Source organism: Manis pentadactyla, chromosome 9, assembly GCF_030020395.1.
Source record: "Manis pentadactyla isolate mManPen7 chromosome 9, mManPen7.hap1, whole genome shotgun sequence".
Lineage (NCBI taxonomy): Eukaryota > Metazoa > Chordata > Mammalia > Pholidota > Manidae > Manis > Manis pentadactyla.
Window position 1 is genome coordinate 109,405,474 of NC_080027.1, and position 23,586 is coordinate 109,429,059.

The window sequence follows — 23,586 nt, forward strand, 5'->3', positions numbered from 1 at the left end:
ATTCATATGTGTTGTCCAACTGGTACCCGTTCCGTGTTACCGCTTCCACTTTGCAGAAGAGGAAGCTGGCTGGGAAGGCTTGAGCTGACTGAGCGAGTGCTGAAGCTGAGCGCTGGGCCCGGCTCTGTCCCATTCCAAAGACCACCTTTCTCCCAAACTCGCGGCTCAGGTGGGATGAGACATTCTCTGCTATAAGATTTGAGGGGAGACACATAGAACCTCGCTTTTGCCTATTTTCTAAGAGAATGCCCTAAGAAAATAAATGCAAGTCCTCCCCTGGAGGAGCCTCTTCTTCAGAAGAGGTAGGTAGCAGAAAAAATACCATGTATTCATTGAGCTGATTTTATTTTACTCTTGGACACATGCAAAGACTATTTCTGAGCTTCCACTACAGTAAGATGTTGGGGATGGACTGAGTTTCTGGCCAATGGAAGGGGCTAAAGGGACAAACACCCCTGCTCGCACAGTCTAAAATCTACATACCATCCTCTATGTGCTTTCTTGCCACCTGCTGGCTGCATGCAGTGAACCCAGGACCCAGGATGTGATGCTAAGGCCCTGCAAGAGGGTAGAGCCAAGAGGAAGGAGCCTGGGTCCCTGCATGACTTTGTGGAACAGAATATTCCCTACCCTTGATGATATTGGACTGTGAGTGAAAAATAAGCTTTTGTTGTCTTAAACCTCTGGCTTTAGGGGCTGTTTGTTTCAGTAGTTGGACTCTGCTGATTAGTATGGAGTGTACATCAGGGTATGTGACGAGGTCACTTCTGTTGGGGGACAGAGTGATATTTGGCAGAGGTGTTGCCTTGAAGAGGTAGGAAGGAGGCTTCTGGTGACAGAGGAGTAAGGTTTAATTAGCCACCTTAAATTGAGCAAAGTGCTCCTGTGTGTGTGTATGTACATATGAGGGTGTAAATTGGAGTAAACATCCTCTGGTGGGGCCCTTTCTGAACTAATTGAAAGCAATCATAATAATTATAGTAATTAGAAATAGTTTTAATAAAAGTTAATTTTTATTGCATACACACTTTTCTAAGTGCTTTATAGAGTATCTCATTTAATCTTCTTAATCCCAAAGAGGAACTATTAATGTCATCCCCATTTTATAGTGAAGAAGTTGGGAGCGCAGAGATGAAGAGCTTGCCCCAGTGTCACCAGAAAATAAGTGACAGAGCCAGGATTGGAGCAGAGGTATGCTGGCGGCTGAAGAAGAGGCTTCTTACCCACGATGTCGCCCTCTATGGAGCACACACTAACCCTTTTTAATGATGATGAGGACTTCTCTCCTACTTCATTGTCTGAAACAAAGGCAGAAGTAATTTGGGTACTTTAAGTGTCCCAGGTTGCTAAGGAAGCCGTGCAGTTCCATCTTCTCCGAAATGGTGCCAAATGGTCCTGAAAACATCCCAGAGGGAGGAAGGACCGCAGAGGTGATAGGGAGAAGGAAAGTGGGAAGGGAAGAGGCCAGTCTGCGTTTACTGTAGGTTTAAAGAGAGGGTCTTGGGCAGACCCATGCTCAGGCAGAGGGAGCTACAGGGGCTGGGCGTTTGCTCCTTTGACCCTGGCACCCGCCTGGAGCACCTTGGCTCATTGGTGAGGGGCTCTTGGTGGGAATAGCAGCTGCTCCTCTGCTCTATGTCCTAAGAAGCAGGGTAGGTGTGAAGTTAGGAGTCACAGGCTGCTCGTCCTTTATCTTATACAGGAGAGGTGCTTGCCAATGTTGGTTTAGTCCATGTAACAAATACTCACAAGGATGTGCTGTGTGCCAGGCGAGGTACCAGATGCTGGGGGTGTGTGGTGAGCAAAGCAACACGACTCCCGCCCTTGGGCTTTCAGCCTGGATTCTAGACGGTGGATATTTCATTGGAGGATGAGTCATAGGCACTACAGAGGTATGGTGGGGTGGGGAAAGGGCTCAGAAGGGGGGTCCAGAAGCCTCCAAACCCAAGCCATACAGTTTGCCTGGCATGGGCTTGTTAATTTGCAACCATTTTCAGACAGCTAGAAGCTGTTGGTAGTAATTTGTCCACAAGAACAGAAAAATTGAGTTTCAGAGGTGAGTGAGGGAGAGAGAAGGAGCTCTCAGTGGGCTGGCTTCTCTCTGGGAGACAGAAAGGAAGCTCTTGAGTGGAAATTTGGCTAATTCTTTTTTAGGATCAGCAGAAACTATGCCTAGAGCAAACTCTTTTCATTTTCTATGTCACTTTGGGTCTACATTTGACTTGCTCAGTGTCACAGGCATTCAGATGGAGCTGAAGTCTTGTACCAAATTAGGAAAAACCATCACTGGTCAGTCTGGAGCCTGGTGATGAGGTTTACTGTCTGGGGCGCTGCATGGAGGCAGCCTCCCTCCTTCCCACTGACTCTGCTGCTTCCTTGAACAGGGGCATTCCATAATGTAAGCATTTTTGTCTTTGACTGATGTCTGGCCCTTGGGTGCAGGCGACTCGATATCCCACCTCCTTAAATGGGATGTGTTTGGGATGGGAGCAGCCTGTCTGAGCTCAAGGACATCTCCCTGTTGATCTAAGCCTTGTCTGGAGTGCAGAGGTTTCCCCACTTTCTCCCTGGTCCCTGTAAGCTCTGGGGACCTCCCCCCACCCCAACTCTCCATGTCAGGTTTAGTGCAACACAGGGTAACTCAGGTGAGTGGGCAGAATTCCAGGAATCCCCCTTCTGCAATCATCCCTCCTGAGCTCCCCACTTCCGTCTCCAGCTGCGTTCTTGTTGTGCTTCCACACTTCAAAGTCAGCATGTCCTCGCTTCCCTCAACCATCGCTTATGGGTATGATTGGCCAGGCCCTGCTGGGGTGGGAGATGAAGAGTCAAAGAGGAGATGCCCCCTATCATATGGACAGGCTCACCGGTCACTTCCTTCCTCCACTGGCTCAAGCGGTCCTGCCAGGGCCGCCCTTGTTCCCTGGGGTGCTGTGACACTGGGAGCTCAAGCACAGTGGGCGCTCAATAAGCACTGTTGCCCCCTGTTGAATAAACTGAACACCTGTCCTCAGAAGGCCTCAGGGTGATTTGGGAAAGGGACAAATGAACCAGCACAAGTGTTACGGTGCAGATAGGCAAGAGGGGGCATGTGACTAAGCCCCTGAGGGGGGCCCCCTGGGAGGGCCAAGCTACTGCCGAGAGCTAAAGAAAAAGCCAGAGGTGGAGAAAGACAAGTACCAAATGATTGAACTCGCTTGTGGAGTATAACAAAGTAAAACTGAAGGAAAGGAACAGCAGCAGACCCAGAGACTCCAAGAAGGGAGTAGCGGTTACCAAAGGGAAGGGGTTGGGGAGGTGGGTGGGAGAGAGGGACACTATAATTAACAATCACAATATAGGTAGGTCACAGGGAAGGCAGTACAGCACAGAGAAGACAAATAATGACTCTATAGCATCTTACTAGGCTGATAGTGACTGAAGTGGAATGCGGTGGGGGGGACTTGATAATATGGGTGAATGATGAAACCGCCATGTTGCTTATGTGAAACCTTCATGACATTGTATATCAGTGACACCTTAATTAAAAAGGAATAAGCCAGAGGCAGCCTGGTTGGGGTGGGAGAGAACAGGGGGGCAGGACAGTCCAGACATTGGCAAAAGCAGTACAGGGGCACTGGCCGATGAGGACGGGGCATTCTGGGGCAGTGGTAGGAGGGGAGGTAGAGAGGTCCAGGGCAGGTGGCCAAGCTCATCTTTCTGCAAACCTTCCCCCCCTTTCTAGACCTCCCAGTTTCTGTTCAGGGCAGAGGCTCTCCTGGAGGCCCTTTTGACAACCCTCCACAGTCTGTCTTCTCTCTTGGGATTCTAGTCCTTCAGGTTCTGGGTTCAGCTTCCTACCTGGGGCCTCAGTTCTGGCCCCACTGCTGCACACTTACGTCCTGCTTGCCTTGGTTACTGTACAGGCCACCTAATGCCCTTTGTCTTGTTTGGCGCCAGCCATCCCACACATGTGTGCCAGATTCTTCTTTCTAGAGGTCGGTCCTGAGCACAACCTCCCTGCTCAGTACTTTTCAATGACTCCCAGGAATCCACTAAATTAGGTGAAAACTCATTAACTCAGCATCCCAGGACTACAACCTGTAGGTTCTACCTCACTTTCTAGAATCTTCTTCCACTGACCATGTTCATGTGGCCAGCACCAAACTGGACTCTTTCCTCCTAACATACCTGAGTTTCTTTTGCCTGGAATACCTGTCCCATATCCCCAAATGTCTGTGGGATCCTATATATATTTCAAGGTCAATCTTAAACTCTGCTCTGTCTATGAAGGCTTTCCCATGTCCCTGATAAATCATATTCTAGTTCTTTCCATGCAGCGCAGCACAGTCTATACTTCCTGTTGAACTGCTTCACCTGGAGCACGGGGGATTGCTATCAAAGATGTTGGCAGTGGTGAGGGGCTAATCTATGTAATGGCCAGAGGCCCCAGGCAGACTTAAATCCTAGCAACTGCTATCTGCAAAGTCCTAGAGGAAGAGAAGCATAAAAAGAAGTCACATTTGATGGTAGGGTGAATTGCCATCAGCTGGGCTGAGCCTGGGGACCTTGTTCTTTTCAAGCTGCTGCTCTTCCTGGGCTCTGGCCAACCACGTGGAAGGACCGGGAGAGGGTGTCAGCTTGGGCCAGAGACCTGCATCTGCTGCATGGAAGGAGGAGAGACAGGCCAGCCACGAGTCAGCCACTGGTGGGAACAGCGACCACACCCACCTGCAATCTGACCCATTAGGGGCGCATTCTCCCTCCTTGGGACAGGATGACAGGAGGTGTGCAGGGAGGGAGTTCTGAGAGCAGCTCATCTTACCCTTGAAGTCTCCCAGTCCCCAGCACAGCCCTGAAGAGAGAGAACAACAAACACACTGAATGAATGCAAAGTAGTTCTGCCGTGTGAGCTGGTGACGGTCTGGGTCTGCCCTCACTTTAGGGTCCAGACCTGGAACCTCTGGACAGGGTGAGAACTGGCATCGGAGTGTCCCTTTCCCTGCTTCCAGGCGAGAACATGCACAGCGGTGCTCAGTAAATGCTGACGACCCACTGTGTGAAGGACTCAGAAGAGATGTGCGTCAGTGCTCCCCCCAAGGAATCTGGCACTCTTTGGGGGATCACCACAGGGGAAATAGATGTGCATGGCAACGTGTGAGCTAAGGGGAGGAAAAGTCTTGAGAAGCAGAACAAATCGGGACAAAACCACTGGCAAGTGGAAAATGTGGGCGTGAGAGTGAATGTGAGTATCTGTCTGGTCAGGGGGAGGGAGAGGCAGAGAGGGAAAGGAGGCCCGTCCGGACCTGCACAGGGACCTCGTAGCAAAGGAGAATTTTAAGAGATGTGTCAGCCAAAGGAACTGAAATCCCAAACTCTGGTCCGCCCCGCCAGCTGCCAGGCCTCTGGTCAGCCCATGCCACGCCTCCCGCCTAGAGCACGCGTGCTCGGTCTGCCCATCGTGTACAGGCAGTGTGTAAATGCTGGGGGGCTCCCCGCTCCACTTGGGGGTGGGCTTTGGGAGCTGCTCTTGCCTCAGGCCCTCAATCTTGATCTCTGCAGCCCAGGGCAGTGGGGTGTGAGACGCCTGGCGCAGGAAGGTCGGGGGTATCAGGGGCAGGAACCTCAGCCTCCAGCCAAATGCCCTCCTAGGGGAGGAGAAGCCAGAGAAGTAGGGTGGTGTGTAAACGGCAGGGCACAAAGGGCCCCAGGCCAGCCTTGCCCAGGGATCACACAGCTCCCCTGACGGATTAGTCCTCGTGACCTAGGACCTGCCAGTCCTTCTGGGGATATTCTGTCCCGGCCAACCTTACTTCCGTTGGCCTTCCCTCCCGTTGTCCCTGCACGTGGAGGGGCAGCAGGCCCCCCCCCGGGGCCCCCAAGGCTGTGTGGACCGCCTATTCCGCCGGTGGCCACTGGGTGGCGCAGCCGCCCGCGGAGTTCAGGCTCTGGGTCGCACCTACAGCTCCAGGCGGCCCGTGCTGTCTTCTGCCCACCCCAGCCACTAACGGGGCTCCTGGGGGGCTGGGGGTAGGAGACGAAGGGAAGGGGGCACCTTTTGAGAGCCTGGGGGTGGGGGAGGCGGCAGCTCCCAGGCTATGGGGCCCGGCGGGGCTCAGGGTCTTTTACAGAGAGACCCAAGTGGGTGCGTCGGGATGCTGGGGAGTGGGAAAGGGGAGGGTTTGGGGCGGGGAGGAGGGGAGAAGGATGTCGGAACGTCTTTTTCCCCAGGGAAGCCTTCTCTGGAGTAGAATGTGCTGGAAAATTTGATTTGAAGAGCAGAGGAGAAACCGTCTCTGGCTTGGTCTGAGTGTGAGTGTGAGTGTGAGTGTGAGTGTGTGTGTGTGTGTGTGTGTGCGCGCGCGCGCGTGTGCGCGCGCATCTGTCCGTCCTTATCTATTTAACAAACATGCAACTCTCACTATGCGTCACTTTACAAATGTTAACTAATTTAATGCTCACAAGGACCCCACGACCACATTTTACAGTGGAGTACACTGAGGCACGGCCTCCCCCGCTCGTGAGTGAGTCCCCAGCAGCCGGGCTCTGCCGTTTCCTGAGGGAGGGGCGCCTCCAGCCCCCCTCCTCCCTTCCTGGATGGGAGGATGGAAGGGGTGGCTGGGAGGAAGGCAGGCCTGGGGTTGGCAGCTCTGTACAGTTCCGCTCCTATGCCCTCCTGCCTCATTCTTTAAACAAATGTAGGGCTTCCTGCAAGCACAGCGCTTGTACGTGGGCTGCAAAGGTCAGCAGAACCGGCCACAGTCCTTCCCCTCCTGGAGCTCGTGGGGGAGACAGAGATAAATCAGTCACACTAGTGACATTCCCTGAGGTTGGTGTTCTAGAGAAAGGACGGGCTCTCCTTCCTCAGCGCCTCCCCCTGGCCCCACTCCACCGTTCTCACCCCAAGCCCCACTCAGCCTGTCTGGGCCCCAGTGTGTCTGCTAAGATGCTCGCTCGGAGCTGAGAGGATACATGTAGACTTAACTTCACTGTATAGCCCTGTGTGACTTAAGAGGTGATCACATCCATTGTATTATTTGGCCTTGTCCGGGATGGGCTGGTGTGATTTCCCTGGGGAGGCATATGCTTTTTTTAGAAGGGGATGTTTCAGTCCAGAAAAGACTGAGACTGGAACGTCTTTGTTTTCGGACTCGGGTTTGAATCCAGCCTGCCGCCTGATTTGTGGTGTTTACCAATTTCTGTGGACCACCTGTTGGGAGATTTCAAGTTTCCAGTGTGATGTCACTGAAGGCGGAGTGGGACAGAGGTGCTCCAGCGCCCCCGTGGCAGCGTCTCTTACTAGCTGTGTGAACTGAGGCAAGCGATTGACCATCGTGACTTCAGTTTCCTCATCTGTAAAATGGGCTAACAGTGCCTCCCTCAAAATGTTGGCATGAGGACTAGCTGACTCACTGTTGTCCCCATCTATCTCCTTGTATCCTAAGAATGGCCTTTCTTGTTCTGATTATGTGGTTTCATGACTGTTTCTCCAATGAGCCATGAATTCTTTAAAAGCCAGGACCATGTCACATTCATCTTTGTATCCCCATGTCCAGTACAGGGCCTAGAACATAGTAAGTGCTCAATAAACGTGGACCTTTCCAATCTCCAGGTATGGCTGTGAGAGCTGATCACGTGGAAGGAAATGTTCTATGAATAACAGTCACTGCTAAGAGGGCCCTTCCCTGGGGACCTCCTGTGGGCTCTTTCTGGTTGAGTTACCTACTTGTCAGCATGGGCTTTCTCTGTGAACCTGAGGAAGGTTGACCTGCTGACCCTTGCATGGATCTTTCTGGAGGAGCCAGCATTGCTGGGTGTCTCCTGTGGGCCACCTGGAGCCTCTTGCCCCAGAACCTGGATCTGGAGGCTAGACCACAGCCATGGGGAGGCCCTTCCAGGAGGCCCCCCCAGCTCCTCCCTAGCTGTCTTAAAGTATCTGAAACTGGGTGGAGGGAACGCCAAGGTGATGACCCCAAACCTAAAATTAACACCTATACATGGGAAAAGGAGCCACTCTGACCCTTTCCTAGGAAGCATCAAATCCATCATCAGTCACACTTGCCCTAGCCTTTCTGATGCAGCAGAAAAGTCTCCTGTGAGCGTCCACTTGTATGCGATGGTCCCTCCCCAGATCTCCTGTTCCCTGATACCTCTGTGCTGTCAGCAGTCCCCAGCTTGGCACTACCCACTGCCACCACGAGCCTGCAGCTCCTTCCCATCCCTGCTCCCCTTCCCGCTTTGTAACTTCCCCACTGGCTGCTGGCGTACATCTGTCCCTGGGTGAGGGGCTGAATAACATGGTGGACAGGGAAGGGAGCCATAGGGAGATGGTTTCTACAGGAGGCAGCGATACTGACATTCTTTCTTTGCCCACTAGGCACTTGCTCACTGACGCTAGCTGCTCAGCGGAGTGTGAAAATACCATTCCCAGTGTGGCTCTGGAGCACCTTGCATCTCCAAGCCTGAAGATTTCTTTTCCCACGCAGTCTATTGGAAAGAGCCCTCTCCCCCTTCTCTCTCCTTCACTAGGACACTTGGCCAAGTGTCCTTGAGGCCTCTTGCCCTCCAGAGATCGTGTCCCGTTGGCTGACAAGTCTTGCAGAGTCTCCCGTCCCTGCTGAGTGGCTGCGTCCTCTCCTCTACATGCTCATCCCCAATGATTTCCCTCATCGATTCATAGCTAGACTCCTGCTGTGAATTCCTAATGGGCCCTGTCTCCTCCTTCCCTATCCTCTACATTCAAGTACATTCTCCAGCACAAATCTACCCGCGCATTCATTCTTTCATCCCTTCCTTCAACAATGTGTACTATGTGCCAGGTACTGTTCCAGGGACTGGGGATTTGGTCATGGGCAAGATAGACAGGTCTCAAGTGTGCTTGGGCACCTCTGTTCCGTGGCCTCCGGGGGCTTCCCAGCACCCATGGGGCAAGGTGCACATTCCTGAGATGGCATTCGGAGTACTTCAAATGAGCCCCAGACTATTTTTTGCTGCTTTTTGATTTCCCTCTCCTTCCACCTGTGAGCTCAGATCTAGCCTTGCCAGATCACTCTGCATTCTCCAAACACACCATTGCAACTTCTTTGGTCTGGGATGCCCTCCTTTGCATCTCTATCTGCCTCATGGCCCCCAACTCCAAAGGAACAGCTCTGTATCTGGTGGGTGCCCCCTAAATAATTTTGGAGTCAAATGGGAGTGACAGATTGCAAAAATCAAAAGATACCCATTATTTGCAAAATTGAGCAGAGAGAACCCAAATTTAACCTCCTTCAAACACCTGAGGTTGTGGAGTGACCTCTTCATTTCCTTTGTGCATTAATCTCAGGAGGATTCTGTTTACTAGTAATTGTCTTGGTGAGTCCTGCATAAACGTTTGCTGCTGTTGATAGGTGCCAACTCGGCTTATGAAGGATCTAAAGTCTGTATTGTGAAAAGTGTGAGATGAAGGTCCAAAAAAATTTGGTCACACCACCTCTACCTACCAGTTTCATTAAAAAATGCAGAGAAAATACTATCAAAAGCTTTTATTAAAAGATAGGAACAACAAAGTAGGTGAACAAGGAGAAACATGTTGGAAATGCCCCACTGCCTGGGAAATGTCTTCAGCTGATCTCAGATGCCCTGGTTAAGCATCAGCTCTGCCCTCCCTGGTGCTTGACCTTGGGCTGGCTACTCACCCTTTATAGACCTGAGACCAAATGAGATGATTCAAGTGAACCACCTTGTGCTGATTGCTCAGGAAACATCGGTGAGAAATAAACCAAATTCTTCACAGCAGCCTGGGAAACGGGAACACAGTTCGCTATTTGCTACAGGTCCACAGCCCCGCCTGCCATTCTGATGTCCAGAAAGTTGTGAAAGCCCAGAGCCTTTCTGTTTGTTTGCAAGAAACTAATTTGGTGGCAGAACCCAAGCTGAGCAGAGGCTGTCCTGCCTATAGTCTTTATATGTCCCACTCAGTGTAAATATTCAGTTCATATACAGTTCTCTGCAGAAGTCTGAGGATGTTTAATCATGAGGTGCTAGCCCAGACCTCCGGGGAGAATTACGCAGCATAAAGTATCTCTTGAACATCTGAAAATTCTAAATTCTGAAATGTCTCTGGCTCCAAGAGTTTCTGTTATGGGATTCCAGACCTGTTTTAGCAAGTTCTTCAGAAGAAATAGAATCCTTGAGTTCTGAGAGGGATTTATCACGGTCTTTGAATAAGGAGTGTTGAATAATGTGATAATTGATAACATTCATTCATGCAACAAATATTTATAGCAGTTTAAAAATTATGCAGATCCATGTATTTTTTTAAATCACTGTGGAGTTTCTCTGAATTCCTGGGACAGCAAATGGTATAAATGTGTATTGGTTTCTGATGAAGCAAGGGTTCTGCCTTGTTTCATCACCTTTTAAAGTTATCTGAAAAGCTATAGTTGAGAAATCTAGATCCTTCTCAAAATGTAGAGTCTCACCACAACTGAAGATCATTTGGCTAGAGTTGGCTCAGATGTTCTTGCAGAACCACGACTGAATAAAAGGGGTGCCAACAGTCAAATCTTGAAAGTGGCATTATTGGACTGAGCCGAGTATCATCTCCTTCCCCCACTTCAATTTCTCCCACAAATTGGGGATAGTAGAATTCATAGTAGCATTCATTGAGCACTTGCTAGGTGCTAGGCAAAATTCTAAATGCTTTACATATTATTTAATGTAACTCATTTAATTCTCATAACTATATACCATCCCCACTTTGCAGATGAGAAATGGAGGCACACAGAGGTTAAATAAATGGCCCAAGGTTATCCAGCTAGCAAATGGTGGGTCTGAGATTTGAACCTTAAGCAGTCTGGCTTCAAAGCATGGGTTCTACTTATGGAGCTCCTCCCCCTCCAGCCTCTTTCTTTTTCTTAACTGCAGAAATGCTAATTACTAATCAGTCTAATTCATTTCTTCAAATAGCCCACTCTTGCATTAGTTTAGCTACCTGGGAATACCAGTAAAGTGGTTTCGTTGCCTTTTCTTCTGCTCTTCATCTGTCCATTCATTTATACACCCATCCATCTGCCTATCCATCCATCCATCCATCCATGATCAATGCAAGGTGAAAAGTTATAGGGATACTGTTTACCAGCTGTTAGATTCTAACCTCTCTGAACATAAGTCATTTACCATATAAAATGGCATCATAATATGTACCTTGCAGATTGCTTCTGAGTATTAAATGAGCTGTTTTATGCATGTCTAGTCTGGAGTTCCTATTACTCTATATAGTTGAAAGAGACATAATTACATTGAGAAAATTCTACAACTGGTAGAACTACAGATTTCACTAGTGTTCCCATCTTCATGTTTATCCTAAATCAGTGATTTAAAAATTTAATCCTCTTGCATCCTGGGAGAAGATAATCCTCCAACTTCTGAATCGACTAAGGAGCTGATGTCCACCTTGGCCATCCATCCCCTTCCTGTGCTGGAGGGAGCCATCTGCCTGTTGGCTGGCAGGGACTCAGGCACAGTGGGGCAGCCTGGTCTCCTTCCCTTCCTGAACTTGCTGTTGACAAGTCTGGGCTGCTTTTCCTTGGAAGAAGAGGGTAGGGGCTTTGGGAGGGGGCTGCCCCTTCCTACTCCAGGGAGACCTGGAGGGGGAGAGCAATGGGAAGGATGGGTTAGATTGGCCCTAGTGGCAGGTGGAACATGCATTAGTTTTTAGAGATTGTTTCAACAGCAGGTCAAGGGCAGCATTTAGAAATTTCTAGTCTCCTATGCTTCTGATCCTGGATATGGTAGGGAGTGGAGGCAGACAGCCTTTTGCCAGAGAGAGCTTGGCACTCAGGTTCCAGCCATCTGGGTTGTGAATACTGTGTGTGTGTGTCTGTCTTTGTACATGTGTGTCTTTCCATAGGCAGACTCTGGCCATATGTCAGGTCTCAAACCAGGGGCAAGGAGTCCTTGATCAGCTATCCCCCAACCATTCCCGCCTGCTGTCATCTTCCACAGGTTAATTGTAGAACAGATTACAATTGGAAAGAAGTTGAATTTTCTTAACATTTGTTGCCTTACATCTGTTATCCAGGTCATCAGCTTTTGGAAGACAGTCTGTAATACACAATAATCATCAATGGTAAAATAAAGACAACAAACTAAAACATGAGACAAACCAACTACAGGCTCATGCTGTCTGCTGCAGTCACCTCCGCGGTGCCCATGGAAGGAGGCTGACATTTCTGGGTGACTCTTCACAGCCAGGGAACAGAGGGGACATAGTGAGCTACAGTGTCAGTCAATAGTCCAGCATGCCCATTGTGCAGGACCACCGGCCCACAGCCCACAGTTGAGGCTGAGATGAAAGATTGGCTGGCTTTCACAGAAAGCCACAGGAGCCACACCCTGGGAAGGGTGGGGGAGAGAGGGGCTCAATGAAGGGACACTGATGGGAAAGCCCATTCAAATCCCTTCCAAGGACTCTGAGGCAGGGGCCCCCCTCAGATTCTTTGTGTAACCCAGATTGGAGCACCTGGACTATTAACTCAGCTGTAGAGGAGCAACCTGTTGCTTCTAGAGTCTATGGAGCAGAGAGATACCCTAGGAATAAAAGTCATGTGTCTGTTTTTGTGAACAGCAAGGCTCTTGGAACCATTTGACCTTGAAAGTGTAGCTGTAGGAGGGACCTGCAACTACTGAACAAGCACTTGTTGATTATCTCAGCCCTCTGATTAATCATGAAGACACTCTCACTCGTTTAACAAATACTTCTTGCACACCTACCTGTGGCTGGTGCTGTCTGGTGTTGGAGATATAGCAGGGCACAAACAGAATCGTCATGGAGCCTACCTCCTGGTGGGGTGACACAGATCATAAATAAGTAAAATACATGGCATATTGGTTGAAGTAGGTGTCTGGAGGAAAAAAAGGGACAGGAAAGGAGTTGGGAAAAGTTTGTACAATTTTAAATGGAGCGGCAAATAAAGTCCTCATCGAGAAGGTGATGCTAAAATGAAGATCTGAAGGAGGTGAGGGAACAACAAGTCTTGTGAACCTCTACAGAAAGAGTGGATTAGGCCAAGGAAGTGGCAGGTGCAAGGTCCCTGTGGCAGAGGAGGCCAGTAGGGCCAGAGCAGAGGGTGCAAAAAGGTAAGAGATGGTACAGAGAGAGGGGCAGATCATGGAGGACCTGTGAGTCACTTCAAGGCCTTTGTTGTTATCTTGACTAGAGACAGGAAGCTGTTGGGCTGTTTCTAGCAGAGAAGTGACTTAGGGTTCTGCAGCATCACTTTCCCTGGGATGTTGAAAAGAGACTGAAATAGCATTTGGCTCCAGCTATGGGAGTGTGGTGACATGGTTCCCAGGAGGAGGGGAGGACACCCTCAAGGCAGATAGGAGCATGGGGACTTGTTTCTGAGACTGTCTGACATGATATTGGGTATGTGGGAGGGAGGTCGGGTGAGAAGACAGTGAGATCAGCTCATAAACACATCCCAGTGTGCATAGCTAATTCCGTTGTTATAAAAGTGCACAGCTCTGTGGGTAAGAAGGATGAGGTATCTGCAAACTGATCACCAAAACACCAGCCAGTGGTTAGATCTGGGTGGCAGGTGATCTTGACCCCTCCCACACAATACTTTTCTGTATTATTTACATTAAAAAAAATAATAAGCAGGTATTATTTATATAACTGTGAAAAAAAATCCAGTAGAGCTATTTTCATCATGGAAGAGTATAAGAGAATTGATGTGATCGCTGAAGATTTTGTGGTTTGTTCTGTTAATACACTTACGTTCTTTGGCCGTCATGTAGCTAACCTCAAAAGCAGGATGTAACTAATTGAGTGGGGATGGTAATGACTTCTTCAGCCGGTCAGACAGCTAGATTCACATTCCAACCTGTGGTTGCTTAGCTCCAGCAAGATTCATCCCGGCTTGTCTTGGGTGTGGGAAATGCACAGGGCAGAGCATTTCTCTCTGTATAGTAACTAACAGCCCGTCAGCACTGCGCCGAGGTCATTACTGTTGAGAGGTGTGGTGCTTCACAAGGGGAATGAACTGGACTCTAAGGGCTGAAACTTACCAGGCACCTGATTCAAAGGGGAGGGACAAGCACCGCTGCCTAGAAATAGTGGGCTCCAGAGCAACACTTGGCCCCTCGCCCCCACCCTTTTCAAAGGGAACACGTAAAGGTCTTCAAAAAGCAGAGGGAGGAGGCGGCACCGGGTGAGGCCTTCCCCTGTCTGACCCCTGCTTCCCTGCAGAATCACCTCGATGAATAATTAACACCTCAACAAGCTGAGGAAACCATCTTCAGCAAACAGATTTCATGACAATTTAAAGACCTGAGCTGAAGCAGGCACATGAGTTGTTTTAATGCATTAAGGCATTTAGCTGTGTGCTTAGGCATCTTTGAGAGCCCAGTCTCAGGTCTCTGGCAGAGGCCACTGTGATGTCTGCTCAGGTTTCCGGAACCTGGAGCCTTTGGGGCCCCATTCCCTGGGGCCTCTTCTTGGGGAGAGGACCAGAGCCTGATGGTGGGGGCACCCTGGATCCCTCTGCCAGATACCTGCGGGTGAGGTACAGGTGTCCCCAGAGCAGCGGAGCACACTGTGGGTCACCGAGGCAACGCCCGCTCCTCCTGGGATTTCACGAGCTGCCTTTCCAGAGGCATCCAGGCTAAAAATACCCCCACAGTTGGCACTTGCATGGTTTCGGGAGCCTCTGCCTTGTGTCTTGCTCCTGGTTGGTGTTCTGATCCTCAGGAGCAGGCGTGGCACCGCCTGGGGCGAGGAGGGCAGGCAGGCTCTGGAGAAAACCTATGGTTCCCTAAGGGCGGTGGTGGGAGGCGCGAGGTAGGGCTGGCGTGAAGAGGAGGAGGGCAGTTTTCCTGGCAGACGGGCCTGCCTCGTTGGACTGTGCCAGAAGTCATTAGGTTGGTCACTTCTGGAATAATAAAACCATTGGCAGCTCCTGAGGGCACTGGAGACAGGTACAAAATGCTCTCCAGCCTGCCTGCCTCCCTGAGGGTCTGGGGCTGAAGAGAGGCCACCCTTGGTGGCTGCCGGCCTGGGCCCAGGCCAGCCTGGGATTCGCTGACCTGGGGTTTCCAGATCCTTTCATCCCAGTGGCAGGGACACCCCCCACAGCAGAGAAATGAGCCCAAGCCCCTGCTATTCCCAGACTTCCAGTCGGTGCTTCTGAAGGCAGCCCTTGTCCTGGGTCTACATGCGGTAAAAGACAGGGAGCGCTTAGGTCTGTCATGGGCTCGAATGTGTCCCAGCATTGTGATAACTGGGACTCTCCTCTGGACAAGGAGCTCTGAGGCAGGCCACTGGGTACAAGCACGATGCCCTGCAGGAGGGGGATGTGGAGACTTGAGGCTGTGACCAGAGCACCACGCACTGGGGATCAGGCCCCCCTGCTAGCAGTCAGACAGGACACTGCTCAGCTGTCAGAGGGCCCACCCAGCTTACACGGTGCTCCTCAAACCCTGTGTGCCAAGCAACCCTGCTTGTTAACATGCAGGTTCTGACTCGGCAGGTCTTTGCAGGGCCTGAGACTGCATTTCTAACAAGTTCCTGGATTGTGCTGATGTTGCATTTCCATGGAGCAGCAGCTGTGAGTAGGAAGATGCAAGGGGAGTGGTTCTCAAACAGGGCAGCAAATAAGAATCCCCAGGAAACATTTAAAAACTTCACAGAGTCCTGGTCCCTGTCTGTGGCCTCCCGAATCAGTCATCATATAGCAATATGTTGGAGAAGCTAATAGGCGATTTGATGCACAACTTTGATTTGCAGCCACCATCCTCAAGCCTTCAGTGGGTGGGTGGCTATACACAGGAGAGATGCCTCCCCAGACTGGTGTAGTCCAAACATTTCTCTATTTTTAGTTAAGATTTGCCCTTTGTAAACCTGGCCCACCATCATTCATCCTTCAACAAATATTTAGTAAGTCTCTTCTGTGTCTCCATAAAGGCCTATTCTTTCTTTTCTAGCTGGACAGGCAGATGGCAGATAATACTCTGCCTCATGCCTCCAAGCCTACAAAACTGAATCAGAGACATCCCCAGTTGTTTAGGGTTCAATAGGTTGCTTTCCTTACATGGTTACAGAGCTACTAATGTGTTCTTAATGAGCTGCCATTTACTTATGCAAATAGCAGCGCACAGATGCAGGGGATCAGGGCTTAGCAGAGAGGCAGCCCTCTGTATATGGCCCATGTTTTAACATAAGAGCCAGTGTCCTTCCCAACCTTCCTTTGTTTTCTGTCTTCAGTAGCTGGCTGGCCTCGCAGTGTGTTTGTGCCTGAGTACATACGTTATCTTCTTGTGTCTGGAGGTCTCACCAAGCCACTCTTGAATGAGGGTATCTTCACCAGCTTGAGGTCCTGCTGGGTTCACCAACCTCCCTGTGCCCACATCTGCCTTGTGTCAGTGAAGACCAGTGAGGGTGGGAGGCCAGGGGCTGTTGAATGACTCGGTATAATGGGCTTGCTAGATACAGTGCAGTGAATTTCATTTGTGGTCTTCATGAAAACCTTTAGCAAAGGTTCCCTTGTCTCTTGTCAAAGGGTGAACAAAAGAAAAAGCACTGTTTTCGTTTCTCTCCTTTTCTCCCCAGAAGCTTCCCTCATCACCCAAAAGACGGCGCTGCTCAGAACGTGATGGTGTGAGGTCTGAGTGTGTGGGTCTGGCAGGGGCACCCCGGAGCCCCTCTGCAGCGGGGCCCACTGTGGGGCCCACATCAGATACCAGGCCCGTTCGCCCAGTGCCTTTATGTATTTGGTCCTGTAAGCCCTGTGCTCATTTCGCAGGGCTGCTCTACAAACCACCATAACAGGAATTTATTCTCTCGCGGTTCTGGAGGCCAGGAACCTGAAATCAAGGTGCTGGCAGGGCCATGCTGCCTCTGGAGGCTCTAGGGGAAAGGCCTATGTTGCCATTTCCCAGCTTCCACTGGGGGCAGGCCACCCCTGGCACCCCTCGGCTGCTAGGTGGGTCACTCGCTGTCTGCCTCCATCACCACACGGCATTCTTCTCCCTGTATGTTTCCTCATGAGGGCGCTACCATTGGATTCAGGCCCATCTAACCAAGTACAACTGCATCTTATCTTGATTACATCTGCAAAGAACCTATTTCCAAGTAAGGTCACACTCTGAGGTTGCTGGGGGACATGAACTCTGGGGGGACTCTGTGCAACCCAGTGTAGCATCTGGTAATCTCTGGACCAGCTGCCTTCATGTCCCCCAACTTGCTGTCCCTTTGACTTCCACCCTCAGTTTTTTTACCTCCAGGTGGCATTTCTACTTCTCCTTTACCTCTCTAGATGTGAAGAGGAGGCACCAGTGTTCCGGTCTTGGTTTGGCTGCTTGAAGGGCCACCTTGAGGACAGTCGTTGCTCTTCTGGGTGTTTTGTTTCCACATGCCACTGCAGGACAACAGGGGCTGCCCAGGCTGTGGTGGGAGTGTGCTGAGAATGGGGTGCACGGTTTTGCCTGGTCAGATGCACCCTCAGTGGCAGTCCCTTCCCCAGCTGGTTCCGGAGGTCAATTGCCCTTCCTCTGTGTTCCCACAACACCATGGGCATACCTTAATTCTAGCACCAAAACACTAAATTGCAAAGAAATGTTAATAGCCCTGTTTCCTCTCTAGACACGGAGCTCCCTAAGGTCAGACTGTGCTTTTCATCCAGAGATTCAGGCAGAAACATGGCAGGCCCTTAGAAAATGTTTAATAAGCAGACGATGCTTCAGGGAGCTCCACCAGCTCGCCTCCCTGCCTGCCTTTTCCTTCATGCCACTGTAGGCCCAACGCTGCTGTTTTACTTTCTTGAATGTTCCAACTTCTGCCACTTCCCCAGTCTCCCCAGTCTTACTGAGTGGGTGATTGAGAGGAGTTGGAGAGCTGGGCCCTCCCCTGCCAGCTCTTCTCACCACTAGGTCTGATGCTGTGTGTGTTTGGAGTTTCCTTCTCTTAACTTTTCAGCCCTCTTCCTTCATCTCAAGAGGGCATATTCTCCAGCTCTGTCTCCAGAGGTTGGTGATACCCACTGTCTGACCAACCCTGGGAGATTTCACATCCCTTGTCAAGGTCTTTCAGCCCAGTGAGACTCAGTTTCCCCAATTCCTGTGTCCATGCTTCATTCATTACATTTTTTCCCAGTGAACATCTATTGAGTTCTGATTACATGCCAGGGGATGTTCCTCTCACTAGCAATAAGTCATGAATGAATGAATGACCACTGTCATGGAGTATTAATTCATTTAAACTGTGACAGGTGCTGCAAAAGCTAAGCATGTGATTCTGTGACAGTTTCTGTCAGAGGATCTGACCAGCTGCGGGGGCTGAGGGAGGCCGGCTTCCTCGGAACTTGGCATTTAAGCTGTGTTTTGAAGGATAACTAAGACTCTGGTTGGTGGAAGTAGGTGGGGACAGAGAATGGTGGCAACAGTACATGTGGAGACCTTAGGCTGGAACAGTGTAACCTCAGCAGGGAGCAGTGTGTGTGTGTGTGTGTGTGTGTGTGTGTGTGTGGCTGGTGTGTCTGCAGGCCTGGGAGTGAAGAGGTAAGGTTGCAGTGGGCAGGCCAGAGAGGCAGGCAGGGGCCAGAGCACGCTGGGCCTTTTTTGGCCATGTTACAGATTTCATGAAATGAGAGCTATACAATCATGTCAAGCCCAGGAGTGGTGTGTCCGAATTTGCATTTTCAAGTGCTCGCTCTGGCTTGTGTGCAGGGTAGATTGGTGGGAGCAGGAGGGGAAATGAGGATAGCAATAGGAAAGCACTGGAATCATCTCAGGCAGAACTTGGTGATTGCCTAGACTGAGGTGGTGGGGGTGCAATGGGGCAAGGAAGGGGTATTTTGATAGTGTTTTGGGTCAGATGGACTTAGCAATGGACTGGTTGGGGGGGTTGACAGAAAGGGAGGTATCAAAGATGACATGAGGTTTCTGGTTCATAAAATTGGGGGGTGGCATTGGTCATGTGAGAAACAATGCGTGAGAGGCAGGTTTTAGGGGAGAACTATAAGAGCTGGGTTTGGGATATGACTGCACCTATTTCCTGAGACTCATGGAAGGGGCATTGCTCATGGGACATCTCAGGCTCTTAAGAGAAGCATCTGTGATTAGAATCATAGATGCTCCTCTGTACTCTCTTCCTCTCTTACCTTTCATCTACCCCGACCCTTGTAAGAAATGAACATTGAGAACCTGCCCGTTAGGGGGAATGATGACCTAGCAGGGTAACAGACAGCACCTTGAGGGCATTAGGAAGTACAGTGCCCTTGTGTCCTGAGAGGGTTCAGCGCCCCTCCACAGTGGTGCACTCCCTCAGTGCTTATCACGGCCACGAGTGGGTGGGCAGCCATGGCCCTTAGAGTTGAGCTTCAGTTGCTCCCTTGCTCCATGAACTTGGGAGATCACTTAACTGTTTGGAGGCTCTGCTTTTGATCGTGAGGATCAGAGAAGACCGTGTGGCTGAAAGGGCGTTAGACAGTTAAGGGCTGTATAGAAATACATGGTGTTTTATTGTTGTCACTGTGGATGCAGCTTCCTCAAAGCCATCTGCTGTTCCTTGAAGATGAGAAGGGGGATAAGATTTGTGTCAATGACCACGACATTACTTGGTGGGTCTGGCTGTCAGCATTATCCCCGACTGTGGTCCTGCAGCCAGACTCTTATTACACGTGACACTGTTCTTACATAAGAATCTTGCAAATTCAGTTCCTTGAGACATTGTGCCAAACCCTTCAGCAAAACTGAAATCTTCCACATCTGCTCTTCCTCTTAGTCACTAATTTTGGTAATTTGATGGCAGAGAAAACCCTCTCTGTTGGAGCTTTTCTGCTTTGGCCAAGGAAGTTGGTTCTGTTTGAGGTGCTATCTGCCCTCCTTCTGAACAGGTTGTTTTTACTTTGTGAGTTTGGAAAATACAACACTGACATGAGCTGCAGTGGGCAAACTGCCTCCAGTTCTTTTTGGAGCAGGGCAGGGAATCAACAAATAAATACAGTCATAGAGACATAAATTCTTTGGGCAGCTGCTTCTGGAAAAAATCAATACCTGTGTGTGTTTTCCTCCAAAAAAAGGGACAGGGGAATGTTTTTTTTTACAGATGACTTCACTTATTGGCACTGGGAGCCCAGCCCCACTGTTTGAGCTGTGAAACTGTGGGAAGGTCTTTGCTATCTCTGGTCCTCTGTTTCTCTACTTGTAAAATGAGGGCATCTAAATTTCCCTTTCTAGCTCAGAAGGTCATTCATTCATTCAACAGATATCTGTTCTGGGTGCTAGGGATATAGCTGTCAATAAATCAGATATAAAGTTTTGGTTTTGAAATACCTAAATTCTATCTCTCTAGCTGGATTGTTCATTCATTCAGGAAATAGTGGTTGAGCCCCTACTATGTGTCACTGGGTAAGATTGGGCCCTCTTCTATTCTGCCCTGGCTTCTGATTCTCTTCCTTCACAGCCCTCACATTAGCTGCAGTTAAATATTTGTGAAGTAAATCAACCGGTCTCCCCTAGACTATGGTCTCTGAGAGCAGGAACCGTGTCTACTTGAGTCATTGTTGTCCCTTCAGCCTGGAGCATAATGCATGGAACAGAGTGAGCACTCCATAAACATTTGTTGGGTGGACAAACTATCATGATTCACAATTTCCGGTCCTATTTGGAGGTGTTGTTGCCATGAGGGAGCTCAAGTAAGCAGAAGCCCTCCTGTGTTTTCATAGCTCTCTGGCCCATGCTTTTGTGAAACCTGGCCTGAGACAAGCCTGCCAGGACATGTGCTTTGTCCGCGTTTGACAACAGCTCTACCAAAAGGGAAATGAGGGGTGTGTTTGGGGTAGGGAGCTCAGCACCTTAGGAAAAAGATCAGGCATTTGAGCAGAGAGCTGGGAGTTCAATGTGGCTGAGAGAGTTATTGCTCATCAAGTGTCCCTGTGCTTCCTACATATGTGAGCTTCCCTTGAAACTGCACTGGGCCGTGACCTGGTTCTTTCCAAGGGACTGAGAGTGGAAGAGATGGGAGCCATTTCCACGTGGCAGCAGTTAAGATGCATGTGCCTTTTTTCATCTCTCTTTTCCCTTATCTTGAAGGCTATGTGACATAGCTGCAAGGAGAAGGGCCTCCTGACATGTGGCAGACATTTTGTGAATGAGAATTAAATATCTGTTACATCCAACCTTTAGGATTAAGATTAATCTTATCAATATTTAAGGATTTATTTGTTATGGCAGCATATCATAGACTGTCCTGACTAATGCTCTTTCACCACATGAAAGCTTCCTCACAATTCAATTTTATCTAAAGCAAAATATTTATTTCCTTGTAAATTCATACCTGTTCACCAGATGCCTTCAGACTTCCGGGAATTTGTATTAAGAATTCTAGGCATCCCACCAGCCATTTTTCAGATACTACAGCTCCTGCCAGCATTTGATTGTATTGGTCTCTGGATAAAGTTTCCTCGCCCTCCTCCAGGAGCAATGTTTCACTTTGAATAAATGTGTTCCAGTCGTTGGTGGCATTTCTGTCCGCTTATAGAAGAGGGTTTCTCCTTGGCAGATTCCTGGAGTGTCTTGCACACCCTTCAATCTGATCTCTCCCAGGTGAGCCGAGGCAGAGAGCACGTCCCCCTCTGGCGTTGATCTCCTCCAGTTAGTCAGCAGGCTTGGAACTGAAAGCCTCAGACCCTGAGCAGATGAAAGCCAAAACCAAAACCAAACAGAAAACCCCCACAAAACCCCAAACATACACATTTTTATAGGGTAAAAATATAATTATATTTATCCTTTATAGGGTAGAGGAGGCTCTTCTCTGTGGTGGCTACTGAGGAGCAGCTTCTGAATCCTGCTGTTTCTTTCTTTTTGCTCCTTTGACAGCCCTTGGGGCTGTGTCAGGGACCCGCTGAGGGGGACGGGGCTTCTGCTGGGATGTGGGAGCTGCTGTTAAAAGACATCTTAGTGGGACTGAAGGTGGCCTCCTGCTTGCCTCAGGGTCTGACTAGGGGGCTGGTTTGGGCAAACCGCTCCAGTTTCCCAAAGTGTGGCAACGGCAGTGGGGTGGTGGAGCACTGTAGTTCTCCAACCACTGACTGCGAGGGATCACAGGGATGGAGAATGGGGGCATAGGGCACTGGCTCTCTTTGCCAGAAAAGCCCTGCTTTTTAAAAAAATCTCATTTGTGTAGTGGGATAGCCCACTGATGTATTAACTAATCTATTAGTTCTTGTTTTCTTGTGGCTCTCATGAGAGATTCCAAAGAATGGGGTGACTTTCTTCCCCATCCTCGGGAATCCTGGCCTCCTTGCCCTATGGTTTGTTCACAGCATTTGAAATTTGGGACAAGAGTCATGCCTGGGGAGGACCACCCCGGTTGGAGGTGGGTAGTGTTGGAGGGGAGCAGGGAGAGCCGGGGCTCACAGTGCTGCTTCCTGGGAGAGAGGAGTTGGCAGGGGCCGGGCAGGGCTGGAGGCCTGTGTCTTGCCTGCTGAGGTATTGGTGGCCGGAGGTTGGCTGCTGTGTTTTTGGAGGCCAAAGCTCCGGCCTTCGGAATAACCATGGCTGGGGCTCTATGGTCAAGTATGTCTTGGTGAGTGAATCACAAACGGAGTATATTTGCATCTTCCTGAACAGTAGGATCTGGGAGACAAAAGAGGGTGGGGGAGGAGCAGTAGATGAGCAATAATAGATGAGGGAACTGAGGGCACCGCCCCCTCCCCAGTGACTCCAGGGATGCGGGAGAAGGGGCTCCAGTGCCGGGCTACTATTGATACTGGACTCCTTGGCTACCAGGAAGTGTAGCAACTTGGTGCCAGACTTAATGTACTTTAGAAGAAGAAGGTAAGTGTGTGGAGGGACTCCTCTGCTCTGCTTGTTTGGCCTTCTAGAGAAGAGTTCTTTTGGAGAAAAGGTGACTAATTATTGGCAACCCATTGTACTGAATGACCTCTGAGATCCTTTCTGGAGTAGTACACAGTCTATGACACAGTAGTTTTGATGGTAACTTCAGGGTGGTAGTGTTTTTAACTAGGGGGAAACCTCTTACATCCTCCCCCAGCTCTGCTCTGCACTGGGGGTCACACCTGTGGAAGCGGTAGCGTGTCAGCCATGACTGGGGCGCCCAAAGGGTCCTCCTACAGATCTGGAGCCCAGTTTGTGGAGCACATACGGGACTATGGGAGTGGCAGAGCTGGATGCATGAGGACCTCGATCCTGCCAGGCATGAGCCACTGCTGATCTACTGGCAGCTGAGGGTGCTCAGTGAACTCATATGTTGTACCCACCAGGCTAGCTGAATTTTCTAGCTTGGGTGACAGTCACACAAGGGCACAGCTCCTGCAAATGGATGAGCCACGGGCCTCACTGCGGGGCTCAGCTGGGGTTCCTGTGAAGGACCTACTCACAACATAAATGCATAAATGATTGGAGGTGTTCGTGTGCCTTGTCACGTCAGCAACTGTCGTATGTTTCGATGGCCAGTGGGGCATGAGGGCCTCCCCAGGGCCTGCTCACAGGCACGGCTCCTTCTGTTCACCAGACTTAAATTCAAGTAAGTCGCCGGTTTGCTTGTGCTCAGGGTAAGATTTCCCTGGAATTTACCTAGTACTCCAGCAGGTACTGTGGTTGCAG

General features: G+C 49.9%; 1 long non-coding RNA gene across 1 annotated transcript in view; it reads left to right on the forward strand.

Annotated features, from left to right (window-relative positions):
* The first annotated feature begins 1,108 nt into the window (after positions 1-1,108).
* LOC118922804 (uncharacterized) overlaps positions 1,109-23,586 on the forward strand; it is a 39,416-nt gene continuing 16,938 nt past the window's right edge. The window contains exon 1 of the long non-coding RNA XR_005028897.2: positions 1,109-1,191. This is a non-coding gene — a long non-coding RNA (uncharacterized LOC118922804). The remainder of the gene's footprint in view (positions 1,192-23,586) is intronic.